The sequence below is a fragment of the Helianthus annuus genome, chromosome 16, assembly GCF_002127325.2.
Source record: "Helianthus annuus cultivar XRQ/B chromosome 16, HanXRQr2.0-SUNRISE, whole genome shotgun sequence".
Taxonomy (NCBI): Eukaryota; Viridiplantae; Streptophyta; class Magnoliopsida; order Asterales; family Asteraceae; genus Helianthus; species Helianthus annuus.
The window spans coordinates 121386071-121398016 of record NC_035448.2 but is presented as its reverse complement, the minus strand read 5'-3'; positions in this window follow the sequence as shown (position 1 = coordinate 121398016).

Sequence of the window (11946 nt, the reverse complement as noted above, 5' to 3'; positions counted from 1 at the left end):
TTCGTTTAATTTATTTTTATTATTTTGCTTTGTCTTATATATTTTGTTGTGCAACTTGTTTGACTTTTGACAGGATCACTATGCCGCCCCGTATGAGAGGTCGAGGAGGATTTGCTACGTCTCACGACCATGAGGCAGGGCCCTCACATAGGCGAGCTCCATCTGCCACGCACAACACAGCCGCCAACGACCTTTGGAGGTCTTTCGCCGAGCCTGCTAGACACTCGGTATCCGCGAGCACTTCACCGTCATTACCCCACTCGTTTGGGCCCCACTCGGAGAATGGGCCCCATGGTTCGCATGGATCCTACATACCTTTGCATCAGTCACCGCACCAGTATCCAGCACCAGTCTACCAGGGTTTATATAACCCTGATGCTTTTGTGGATGAGCCAGTGGGTCATAACCCACTTGGACCGGAGGACCACTTTTCTGGTGGTCACGAGATGGACGTCGACGAGGATACGGACCCCTCGCTATCACCGTCAGGTACGCCTAACCATCCGATTGAGATATCGGATGGATCGCCATTTAGGGGATCACCCTACAATGGTGGGGACAGCTTTCAGGAGAGATTTAAGCAGCACGATTGGTATTACACCCCCAGCCGCCACAACTCTCCGATGCTCCAGTCTCGCCATGGTTCGCCGGTGCACTCGCAGCACCACTCGCAGCAGCAGCAGCTTCAGCAGCAGCCGCCTCTACCGCAGGACCTATCTGAGGCCCTATGGCGTGACGTGATCACTCCGTCACCACCGCCGCCACCAGTTTTACCTCCTCCGCCTCAGAGGCCAAGGAGGAATGCGCGCATGTCTACGCGCGGAGGGATTCGCATAGGCACCCCTCCACATGTTGGTAGCAGCCGCTACACGCCTCTTCCCGAGGAGTCCGAGACGGGGGAGTCTCAGCATCCCGTATCGGAGGTCACTTCAGTACCGATCCCGCCTCTGCCGCCGCAGAATTATGGAGAGCCGATTCCGGCTTATGCTAGTGCAGCTCAGTTTAACCCATTCGAGCATGTTTTCCCTCAGGGTTATGATTACACAGGAGACCCTTATTGGCAAGCTGTGAACTACAGCTCACTCCCACCTAGTGGTCCATTGGGAGACACTTGGGCTGCTGGGCAGTCTACTTTTGGTTACCCTCCGGGTTACCAGCAGCCACCGCAGCCGCAGCAGTACCAGCCGCCGCAGCCGCAGCAGTACCAGCCACCGCCACCGGCGCCTATGATGTCGCCGCCGCAGGTTCAGGAAATCCTGCATGGGATTGATAGCATGCGACGTGAGTTTCAACACGAGATGCGAGCCGATCGCCGACGCACCAGTGGCATGTTCAAGAAGGTGTTTGACCTGCTCAAGGGTAAGAGCAAGAGGGATCATTGAATCCTTTAATTATTGTCTCATTTACTCATGTCCCTGCGTGGACATCTATCCTTGTACTCTACCCCTGCGTGGGTATATCTATCTTATTCTACCCCTGCGTGGGTATGCTGTTCTGTTGACCCCTGCGTGGGTTTGCTTTATTTTATTTTGCTTTTGTTGTTATTTGTTTAGCCCCTGCGCGGGCATGTTATTCATGTTATTCAGGTTATTTCAAAGTCCCGTTTAGGGCAAAGATGTACTAGTACTTTATTTGAAATTTGAAATGGTTAAATTGAATTTCTCATTTTATTTATATGCATGAATTTAACAATTAAATAATGGAAAATATAAATTTTTTTTTATTTTGCCATTTTATAAGAATCTTAGTAAGGTATAACCTAGCTTGAATGCCTTATTAACAGGCCTGACCATGATGGTAAAACCTGGTTGAAAAGATTCCACTCCCTGTTGACATCTGAAAACATGTTAACATTCCTGGCTAAGCGTGATCGGTAGAATCACACAAGCCACCCTTTTTTAATAAATTATCTACAGATTATATCTGTATACAAGTCTATTAATGACTTGATACCTACCTGTTATGACTATGTCATATAGTGACAGTTGTGGTTTATGACTCTCTGTCTAGTAAAGGATTATTTGTTTAATTATACAATTTATAATCCTATAAAAATCTAAATTTACAATTTAGTAATTGTCCAAGTGACTAGGCCTATGGTGCCAATATATATATTTTCATTCCTTTATTGCTAATAAGAGCCTGAATGAAATTTATTAAATTAACTGCTAAGGTTCTTGATACCATGGTTAATAAATCGTCTAGAACGATAATACTGTTAGTTCTAAATTAGACCTTGTCCTTTATTGTAGCTTAAAGCTACAATGGCCAAATCGGAGGAGACCAACAGTCATTCTGGGGAACACTCAGATAATGCAAAGATTCACGTTACCGGTGCAGAGTTGCAAGCACTGATAGATAACGCTGTTGCCAAAGCTATGGATAGGCAATTCAGGGAATCTAGTGGTACTCGGAGTAGGACCCGAACAGAACCGCACGCAAAGCCCAAGACTCATTCTGAGGCTCATAGTAAGCCACCCTCTAAAAAGAGTGAGCCGAAGAAAGCTGAGGATGATAATCACTCCTCCAACCACAGCAGCATCCCAAAGCAAGAAGTTAAGATGAACCATGATACGCACAGCAGGTCCTGTACGTACAAATACTTCGTATCTTGCAAGCCCAGAGATTTCACTGGGGAAAAGGGAGCCGTCGATTGTATGACGTGGATCGATGAGATGGATACTGTGGTCGATATCAGCGGGTGTGCTGATAGGGATATTGTGAAGTACGTGTCCCAGTCGTTCAAGGGAGACGCGTTAGCATGGTGGAAGTCGCTTCTACAAGCTACTGGAAAGACTGCTCTGTATAGCATGACTTGGGATCAGTTTGTAGCACTGATCAAGGAAAATTTCTGTCCGCAGCATGAGATCGAGAGAATTGAATCGGATTTTGTGTCTCTGGTTATGAAGAATCTCGATTGTCAGGCGTATCTTACTACGTTCAACACCTTATCCCGGTTGGTGCCTTATTTGGTGACCCCGGAGCCGCGTAGGATTGCTCGATTTATTGGGGGTCTGGCACCGGAGATAAAGGCAAGCGTCAAGGCTTCAAGGCCTACTACATTTAGGTCAGTAGCTGATCTATCCCTCTCCCTCACTCAAGATGTCGTCAGACTAAGAGCTATGAAGAGCTCGGAGGAAAACAAAAGGAAACGTGAGGATGACACCTCACGAAGATCTGAGAAACGACACAGGGGAAACAACGACCATAGGAAAGGGTCGGGGTTCAAGAAAGGGGATCAGTCGGGTGAGAAACCCAAATGCAAGGTTTGTAAGAGGCATCATTTTGGGAGATGCAGGCAGGAGTCTAAGTCCTAGTCTTTCGAGAAACGTTGTGGGATCTGCAAGTCCACAGATCATAAAGCTGTGGATTGCAAGAAAATGAAGGATGCAACTTGTTTCGGTTGCAACGAGAAAGGGCATATTCGGCCCAACTGCCCAAAGAATGCGAAGAAAGCAGATGATGGGAAGAAGACTAATGCGAGAGTCTTCAGAATGGACGCAAAGGAAGCAGTCCTTGACGATAACGTCATTACCGGTACGTTTCTTGTAAATGATGTTTTTGCTAGAGTCTTGTTTGATTCAGGGGCTGATAAGTCGTTTGTAGATGATAAGTTTTGTAAACTGTTGAACCTTCCTGTTAAAACCTTAAGTGTGAAATATGAGGTGGAATTAGCCGATGGAACCTTAGAAACCGCCTCGACTATTCTAGATGGATGTGTTATATCCATTAGGAATCATTCTTTCCCGTTATCCTTGCTTCCCTTTAAGCTAGCTGGATTCGACATAGTGATAGGCATGGATTGGTTGTCGAGCAACCAAGCCCAGATTCTGTGCAATAGAAAGCAAGTAATAGTTAAGAGTCCGTCCGGTGAGTCACTTACTATTCAAGGAGACACCCAGCATGGATTGCCGAAGCAAGTGTCCATGCTCAAGGCATCCAGATGCATGCAGAAAGGATGTGTCATTTATATGGCACAAGTTACCATTGATGAGCCGAAGCCGAAGATTGAAGATATTCCTGTTATTTCGGAATATCCTGAGGTTTTCCCTGAAGAGCTACCTGGTTTGCCACCAGATAGGCAAGTAGAATTTCGGATAGATATCATACCAGGCGCTGCACCTGTAGCAAGAGCACCATACAGATTGGCACCAACGGAGATGAAGGAGTTGAGGACGCAGTTGGATGAGCTTTTAGCCAAAGGTTTTATTAGACCTAGCTCCTCTCCTTGGGGAGCGCCAATCTTATTCGTTAAAAAGAAGGATGGTTCGATGCGTCTGTGCATCGATTACCGTGAGCTTAACAAGGTCACTATTAAGAATAGATATCCGTTACCCAGGATCGACGATCTGTTCGATCAGTTGCAAGGAGCAAGCTATTTCTCCAAGATTGACCTAAGGTCAGGATATCATCAGTTGAAGGTCAAGTAGGAAGACGTACACAAGACCGCGTTTAGGACTCGTTATGGACATTACGAGTTCCTAGTGATGCCGTTTGGGCTCACTAACGCACCAGCCGCGTTCATGGATCTCATGAATCGCGTCTGCAAACCTTATTTAGATAAGTTCGTCATCGTCTTCATTGATGACATTCTTATCTACTCGAAGAGCCAAGCTGATCATGAGAAACACCTTCGTTGTATTCTCAAACTTCTGCATCAAGAGAAGCTTCATGCCAAATTCTCGAAGTGTGAATTTTGGCTTCGAGAAGTCCAATTCCTTGGACATGTAGTGAGTGAGCGTGGTATCCAAGTAGATCCCGCTAAAGTAGAAGCAGTCATGAATTGGCAGGAGCCGAAGACTCCTACTGAGATTCGCAGTTTCCTCGGATTGGCAGGATATTATAGGAGATTCATCGAGGACTTCTCAAGGATTGTTGCGCCCCTAACCTCATTGACCCGTAAGAAGATTAAGTTTGATTGGGGCCCTAAGCAGCAGGAATCCTTTGACATTCTGAAGCAGAAGCTGAGCAATGCGCCAGTATTGACGTTGCCCGATGGTATAGATGAATTTGTGGTGTATTGTGATGCATCACATACTGGCATGGGCTGTGTACTCATGCAGAAAGGCAAAGTCATTGCTTACGCTTCTCGACAGCTCAAAGTGCATGAGAAGAACTACACCACCCACGATTTGGAATTGGGTGCGGTTGTATTTGCTTTGAAGCTATGGAGACACTACTTGTATGGAACCAAGTGTATAATCTATTCGGATCACAAGAGTCTTCAGCATCTGTTCAATCAGAAGGAATTGAACATGCGACAAAGGCGATGGATGGAAACTCTAAATGATTATGACTGTGAGATAAGATACCATCCAGGCAAGGCAAATGTGGTTGCCGACGCCTTAAGCAGAAAAGAAAGGGTTAAACCGATCAGAATCAATGCCAAGCGCATTGAAATAAGAAATAACTTGAATGAAAGGGTGTTAGCTGCACAGAAGGAAGCTGTGCTGGAAGCTAACTATCCTGCAGAAAAGTTAGGAGTAACTGAGGAGCAGTTATCCTACGATAAAGATGGAATGCTACGCCTAAACGGACGAATATGGGTTCCAGTATATGGAGGACTTCGGGATGTTATCCTCCAGGAAGCCCACAGCTCTAAATACTCAGTTCATCCTGGAGCAGATAAGATGTACCAGGATTTGAAATCAAACTACTGGTGGATTGGTTTGAAAAAGTCAGTAGCTGAGCATGTAGCTAAATGCTTGACTTGTGCGCAAGTCAAGGCCGAGCATCAGAAGCCGTCAGGTTTGCTTCAACAACCTGAAATTCCCAAATGGAAGTGGGAAATGGTGACAATGGATTTTATCACCAAGTTGCCGAAGACGAAAAAGGGAAATGATACTATATGGGTCATTGTAGATAGACTGACTAAGTCAGCTCATTTTCTACCCATCAAAGAGACGTATAGCTCAGATATGTTAGCTCAATTATACGTCAATAAGATAGTAGCGCTACATGGTATACCTATATCTATTATCTCCGATAGAGATACTAGATATACGTCGCATTTTTGGAAAAGTTTCCAACAGTCGTTGGGCACTCGTTTGAATTTTAGTACGGCCTATCATCCTCAGACCGATGGTCAGAGTGAGCGTACTATTCAAACCTTGGAAGACATGCTTCGTGCATGTGCGATCGACTTAGGTGGTAGTTGGGATAAGAACCTACCACTGATTGAATTCTCCTACAACAACAGCTACCATTCCAGCATAAAGGCTGCGCCTTTTGAGGCCCTGTACGGTAGAAAGTGTAGATCGCCCATTTGTTGGGCAGAAGTTGGAGATGTCCAGTTGTCAGGACCAGATATCGTTTTTGAAACGACGGACAAGATCGTTCAGATTCGCGATCGTTTGAAAGCTGCCAGGGATAGGCAGAAAAGTTATGCGGATCCTAAGCGCAAAGATTTTCACTTTGATGTGGGTGAAAAAGTATTGCTTAAAGTATCGCCCTGGAAGGGTGTGATGAGATTTGGAAAGAAAGGCAAGCTGAGCCCGAGATACATAGGACCTTTCGAGATTATCGAACGTGTCGGGTCAGTCGCTTACAAGTTAAACTTGCCTGAAGAGCTTAGTGCTATTCATAATGTGTTCCATATCTGTAATTTGAAGAAGTGTTTCGCTGACGATTCACTGGTTATACCGCATACAGATATACACATAGACGAAAGTCTAAAATTTGTGGAAAAACCTTTGTCGATTGAGGATCGACAGGTAAAGAAGCTTCGAAGGAAGCATGTGCCTATTGTTAAGGTCAAGTGGGATGCCCGTAGAGGTCCCGAATACACGTGGGAAGTGGAATCCACGATGAAAGAAAAATATCCCCATTTGTTTGAATAAATCTCGGGGTCGAGATTTCTTTTAAGGGGGTGAGGATGTAACACCTCGAAAAATTTCGTCCAATAATGTCTTGACACGTGTCATAAGGTTCCGGTATGTGAAAATATACTTTAGAGGGACTAAAAGTGACAAACGGTGAAAACTATGGAACGTAAGGGTCCAAAGTGTCAACAATGGATAAATAGACTCTATGATAACCCTACATAAGGTTTATAACCTTAAACGGATGGTTCATGGATCATACGGCGCGGAAATTGCACAAAAGTGAAGTATTTCAAACTATAAGGGCCAAAAGTGTCAACATGTTTAATTTATACCTCTGAGTGAACTTTTGGCAGACCCGAAGCTTTGTAAAGCTAAAATATACTCACTAGAATATGTGGTAAAAATTTCATGAAGTTTCGTCAACGTATGAGAAAGTTATGGCTAAAACCGTACTTGAAGGACTAAAAGCGTCAACGTCGAATTTCAGGGCTTTTCGGTTGAGCGCAAAATGTTCCGAGGACATTTCCATGTTGGTAAAAGTCCTAAGGTTCTTAGAAACCAAGTTTGGGGGTTTACGGGTCGAGAAAAGTAGCCGAAACATCGCGTACAAGTTCAGGGGCCAAAGCTGTCAAAGATTGAAACTTGTTTGGCTGAACAGGGGGTCAGGCGACCCGCCTGGACTGACCCAAGCGGGCCGCGTGGGTCTGCCAGCGACAGAATTCGCAAAACAGGCTGATTTGGGTCCGAATTTAAGTTGATAACAGCTCATTCCACCTCCCATCTGCTCCAATACGTGCCCTTGCATGCCTAGTTCTACAGTAGCCTACTCCAAACATCTGATTCACTCCTTAAATCAGATTTTTATCATTTTTCTTGGCACTTGAAGTTGTGAACAAGGAGCTCTCTTCATTCAAGAACTCTCTCAAGCATTTCTGGAGCTAATCTGAACGTCAAGGCTGATTCCTAGTGTTCACTAAACATCAATAGGACCCTTGTAAGCTCTCAATTCAATCTTTAATCCGTTCTTGTTGTGATTATTGCTAAAAGTCAAACTGTTTGTTCATAAGCTTTGACTTTCTGATTAAACAAGTTTCAATCAGTCATTTCTCGAATTGAAACCTGATACATGTTGGTAATATTATGGGAAACAAACCCTCAAAAGGGTACTCTCTGATTCCCACTACATGCATGCTAAATGTCGAGTCAAACCTATTTCTAAAAAGTCAACAGAAGCGATTTTTGTGAAAAATGACATGAATAATGATATAGATGACATGCAATCTGTTTGATCTTCATAGAAAGCTTTATTATGAATATAAGAATGTATTTTATCACGATCAACTCGACGATCTTTAGTGTAAACCCGGATTGGAACCGAAAGTCTTAATAAACGACTTTTTTCGTAAACTATCGGTTCGGATCCGTACATGCATGTGTGAGATCTGTATTTTAGAGCATTTTTGACCATTGGCATTTTAGTTAAACTTTCTGGAAATTTTATGTCATAAGTCTATGCTTAACCGATTCGAATGCATGTTCCGATTTATGCATAAAGTTGACTATTTTTCCCTTTTTGATATAAAACGTGATTTTTGGAAAAGTGAAAGAGTAGAAATCTTTATTTCTAATATATAAACTTGCACCGAAAATTTCGGATCAGTTGGTGGTCCAGATTGTGAGTTATGGCCATTAGCGTAAAACTATATTATAAATTTACATAAACGGTCCTTTTCGCGTAGAACCCGTTTCTGGCCACGTTTTGATACGAAACTTTTTACCAACAGATGTAATATAATATTCTGGGAATTTTGATGATTTTTAATTAATTTTTGGCTGAACGGATCCTAGATCGCCTAGTTATTTCGGGTTATGTCGGTTTTGACCGTTTAAGCCATAAAATGAGTTTTTCACATTCTTTTGACCCGAAACCTTTTCCTACTGATCTTATATGTTAAATAAATTATTTTGAGCCTTCTGGAAGTATAAAAATCTCAGCTTTCATATATAAACCCGGAAACGGCTCTAAATCGCATATTTAGCGTTTTAAGCGCATAGTAAGCGTTATACTTGTTTTTAACATATAAGACCTATACCTACTGATGTGTTTAGCATATTTTCATATAAAAACAGTAAGTATAAGTATATGAACTCAGACTTCCAGTTTTGGCACTTTTAGCCCTTGTGAAATTACTAAAATACCCCTACGGTGCATAGTTTGATTTTAAATGATAAATTTGATATATGGGTCATACCCTACTGATATAATATGTTATATTAAGTATATTTACTGTATGAACCAGACCCGAAACTCAGATTTCTAATTTTACTCTTTTATTACCTTTTAAATGACCAAAATGCCCTTCTAAGGCATAAATCGGGTTTAAAATTATTCCGGGCAATATAGAACATAACTTACTGATATTATATCATAATTAAAGCATATTATATCAGGGAGCTTGCATTTGAATCAGTTGACTACCCGTATCGCCCTTTTCGCATTCGGTTCGGTTTACGTAACTAGTTTGCGTAAATTGACCGAAACGGGTCAAACGATATCATTTTTATTTCAAAATCCAGAATGTATTTAGTATACCCATATTATACAAGTATTCAAACTTGTCGGGTCTAAATCACATTCTATCCGGTCTTTCGCTTAATCGTGCGTAAACCGTACCATCCTTAAACTAACCGGTCAAAGCTTAAGCTTAAATAAAAGGCCGTTAGGAATCTAATAGGTTAATTATAAACCTTTGTTCCAGATTAGGAGGCCCGGTAAAAGCTACCAACACTTATCATTTGTGACTTGTACTTGCTCAGGTAAATACATTTTGACTTATTTTCCCTATACGGGCTTGGGGTACGGTATTTAAAATACCGCTTGATCGGGCGCACAAGTCCTGCACCTTATGGGTGTACAATCTTGAATAGCTTGTGCGACTTCGTTTAAACAGTCTTGTCTTACTTTAGGCTTTGGGGGGTTATTGACCGTGTCCCGGATATCCTTGGCATTATCTTACGAGATGGCCACGACCAGAGCACGGGGTGTAGGCGTACACTCGGCGTGTATAACTCTTTAATGTGGTGTGTCATTTAATTCTTAGCCCGGACAGCAGATCCCGGGCCACCAGAGATACGAGTGCATGTAAATCGTTCACAAGTTTATATTATATAATTATCCCAAGTTAATAAAAAAAAATATTTATGCCTTGTGCATTTAAATCAATTTTCAATCATTTTCAAAATGAGTCAGTCGATTTGTATTTACCAGTGTAAACTGACGTATTTTTCCCAAAAGGTTAAGTGCAGGTACTATACGAAATAGGCTGGCTGTTTTCCTAAGAGCGTCCACTATAGTCTCGCAAGCTCGGACGACAAAATATCTGTTGAACAATTTTTATCTTATTTTATTGATCCGCCTGTGGATCCGTTTCAACTACTGTGATATTATTATTGCACTTTATTTAAAAGTTGAAATGTATCTATTCTGCTTCCGCTGTGCATTATTATATTGTGTTGATTGTCTATGACGATGCCAACTACGTCACTGTACCCCACACCGGGCCCACCGGTGACACGTGGAAATCGGGGTGTGACATGAAACAATAAAATTGATAGTCGCTGCTGTTGTAATTAAAAGATCCTCTAAAGGGGACACACCGAAAGTCGAAGCCGTCATCTCTCTGCGTATACGGAAGTATCGACCTGAGCTCTCACGACCCTCGCACATAACCCCTTAACAGATATCAGCTGTGGTATACTCACCTGTAAGACTGAATACTGGGGTCTGGATACGGGAGTATATACTGAGGTGGGACACATGTAGATGTTTAAGTTCTAAAACACTAATTCAGTATCCCGGACAGGTTGAACATTTTGTGAGAATTTAAGTGGATCAATATATCGACAATCAATGTGAACTGTTTAAAAGCTTAAAATGAAATAACAGCTTAATGGTGCTAGTGTCTTGTCAACAGCTGATATGATCCTCTTGCACAAATTCACAAAAAATATGTGTGTATATATTTCATTCGCCCTCAGCATGCTGATGAAACAATAAAATTGATAGTCGCTGTTGTTGTAATTAAAAGATCCTCTAAAGGGGACACACCGAAAGTCGAAGCCGTCATCTCTCTGCATATACGGAAGTATCGACCTGAGCTCTCACGGCCCTCGCACATAACCCCTTAACAGATAGCAACTGTGATATACTCACCTGTAAGACTGAATACTGGGGTCTGGATACGGGAGTATATACTGAGGTGGGACACATGTAGATGTTTAAGTTCTAAAACACTAATTCAGTATCCCGGACAGGTTGAACATTTTGTGAGAATTTAAGTGGATCAATATATCGACAATCAATGCGAACTGTTTAAAAGCTTAAAATGAAATAACAGCTTAATGGTGCTAGTGTCTTGTCAACAGCTGATATGATCCTCTTGCACAAATTCACAAAAAATATGTTTGTATATATTTCATTTCTGCATTTAATTTTTGCATTTCATATTTTGAAAAATCCAAAAAGATTTTCGACAACTGATGTTGGAGAGCTGATATTCAAGATCTCAAAGGCTAAACAGGATGAACAAGAAGTTTGGTTAAATTGGTTTGAAATGGTTAATCAGATTTTGGAAAGTTTAATAGGTTTAAATATGAAAATTCTTGATATTCTTAAATGATTAGCTGATTCATTAAGTTGAATCACAATTGTGTTTTGTTTTGTGATAGAGTGTTTGAGTTGTGCAGGTTTCTGATCATGTTGCTACGGAAAAACAGGAGATACATCAGAACCTGAGAAGAAATTTAAACTGATAAAGCCAGTAGTTGATTTCAATGGTGATAACGAATTCTAGACGGCGATCCCAGCTTGATGATAGGGGGAGTCTGATGAAAGTTAGAGCCAGAGAAAGATCCAGGTACATAATTCCAGGAAGAGTTCCTGAAGAAGACCGATCAAGATTGAAGAACTGTCATGATTGAAGACTCTCACTGAAGATTCCGTCAACATTCAAGGGGGAGTCTGTTGGTGCAGTTGTCTGTCGACTACATCTTAGTTCGAGTCCAAAATAAGTGAGAAAAGCCCAGAGACTGATCAAGACTGAAGAAGTGCAGACATGAAGTT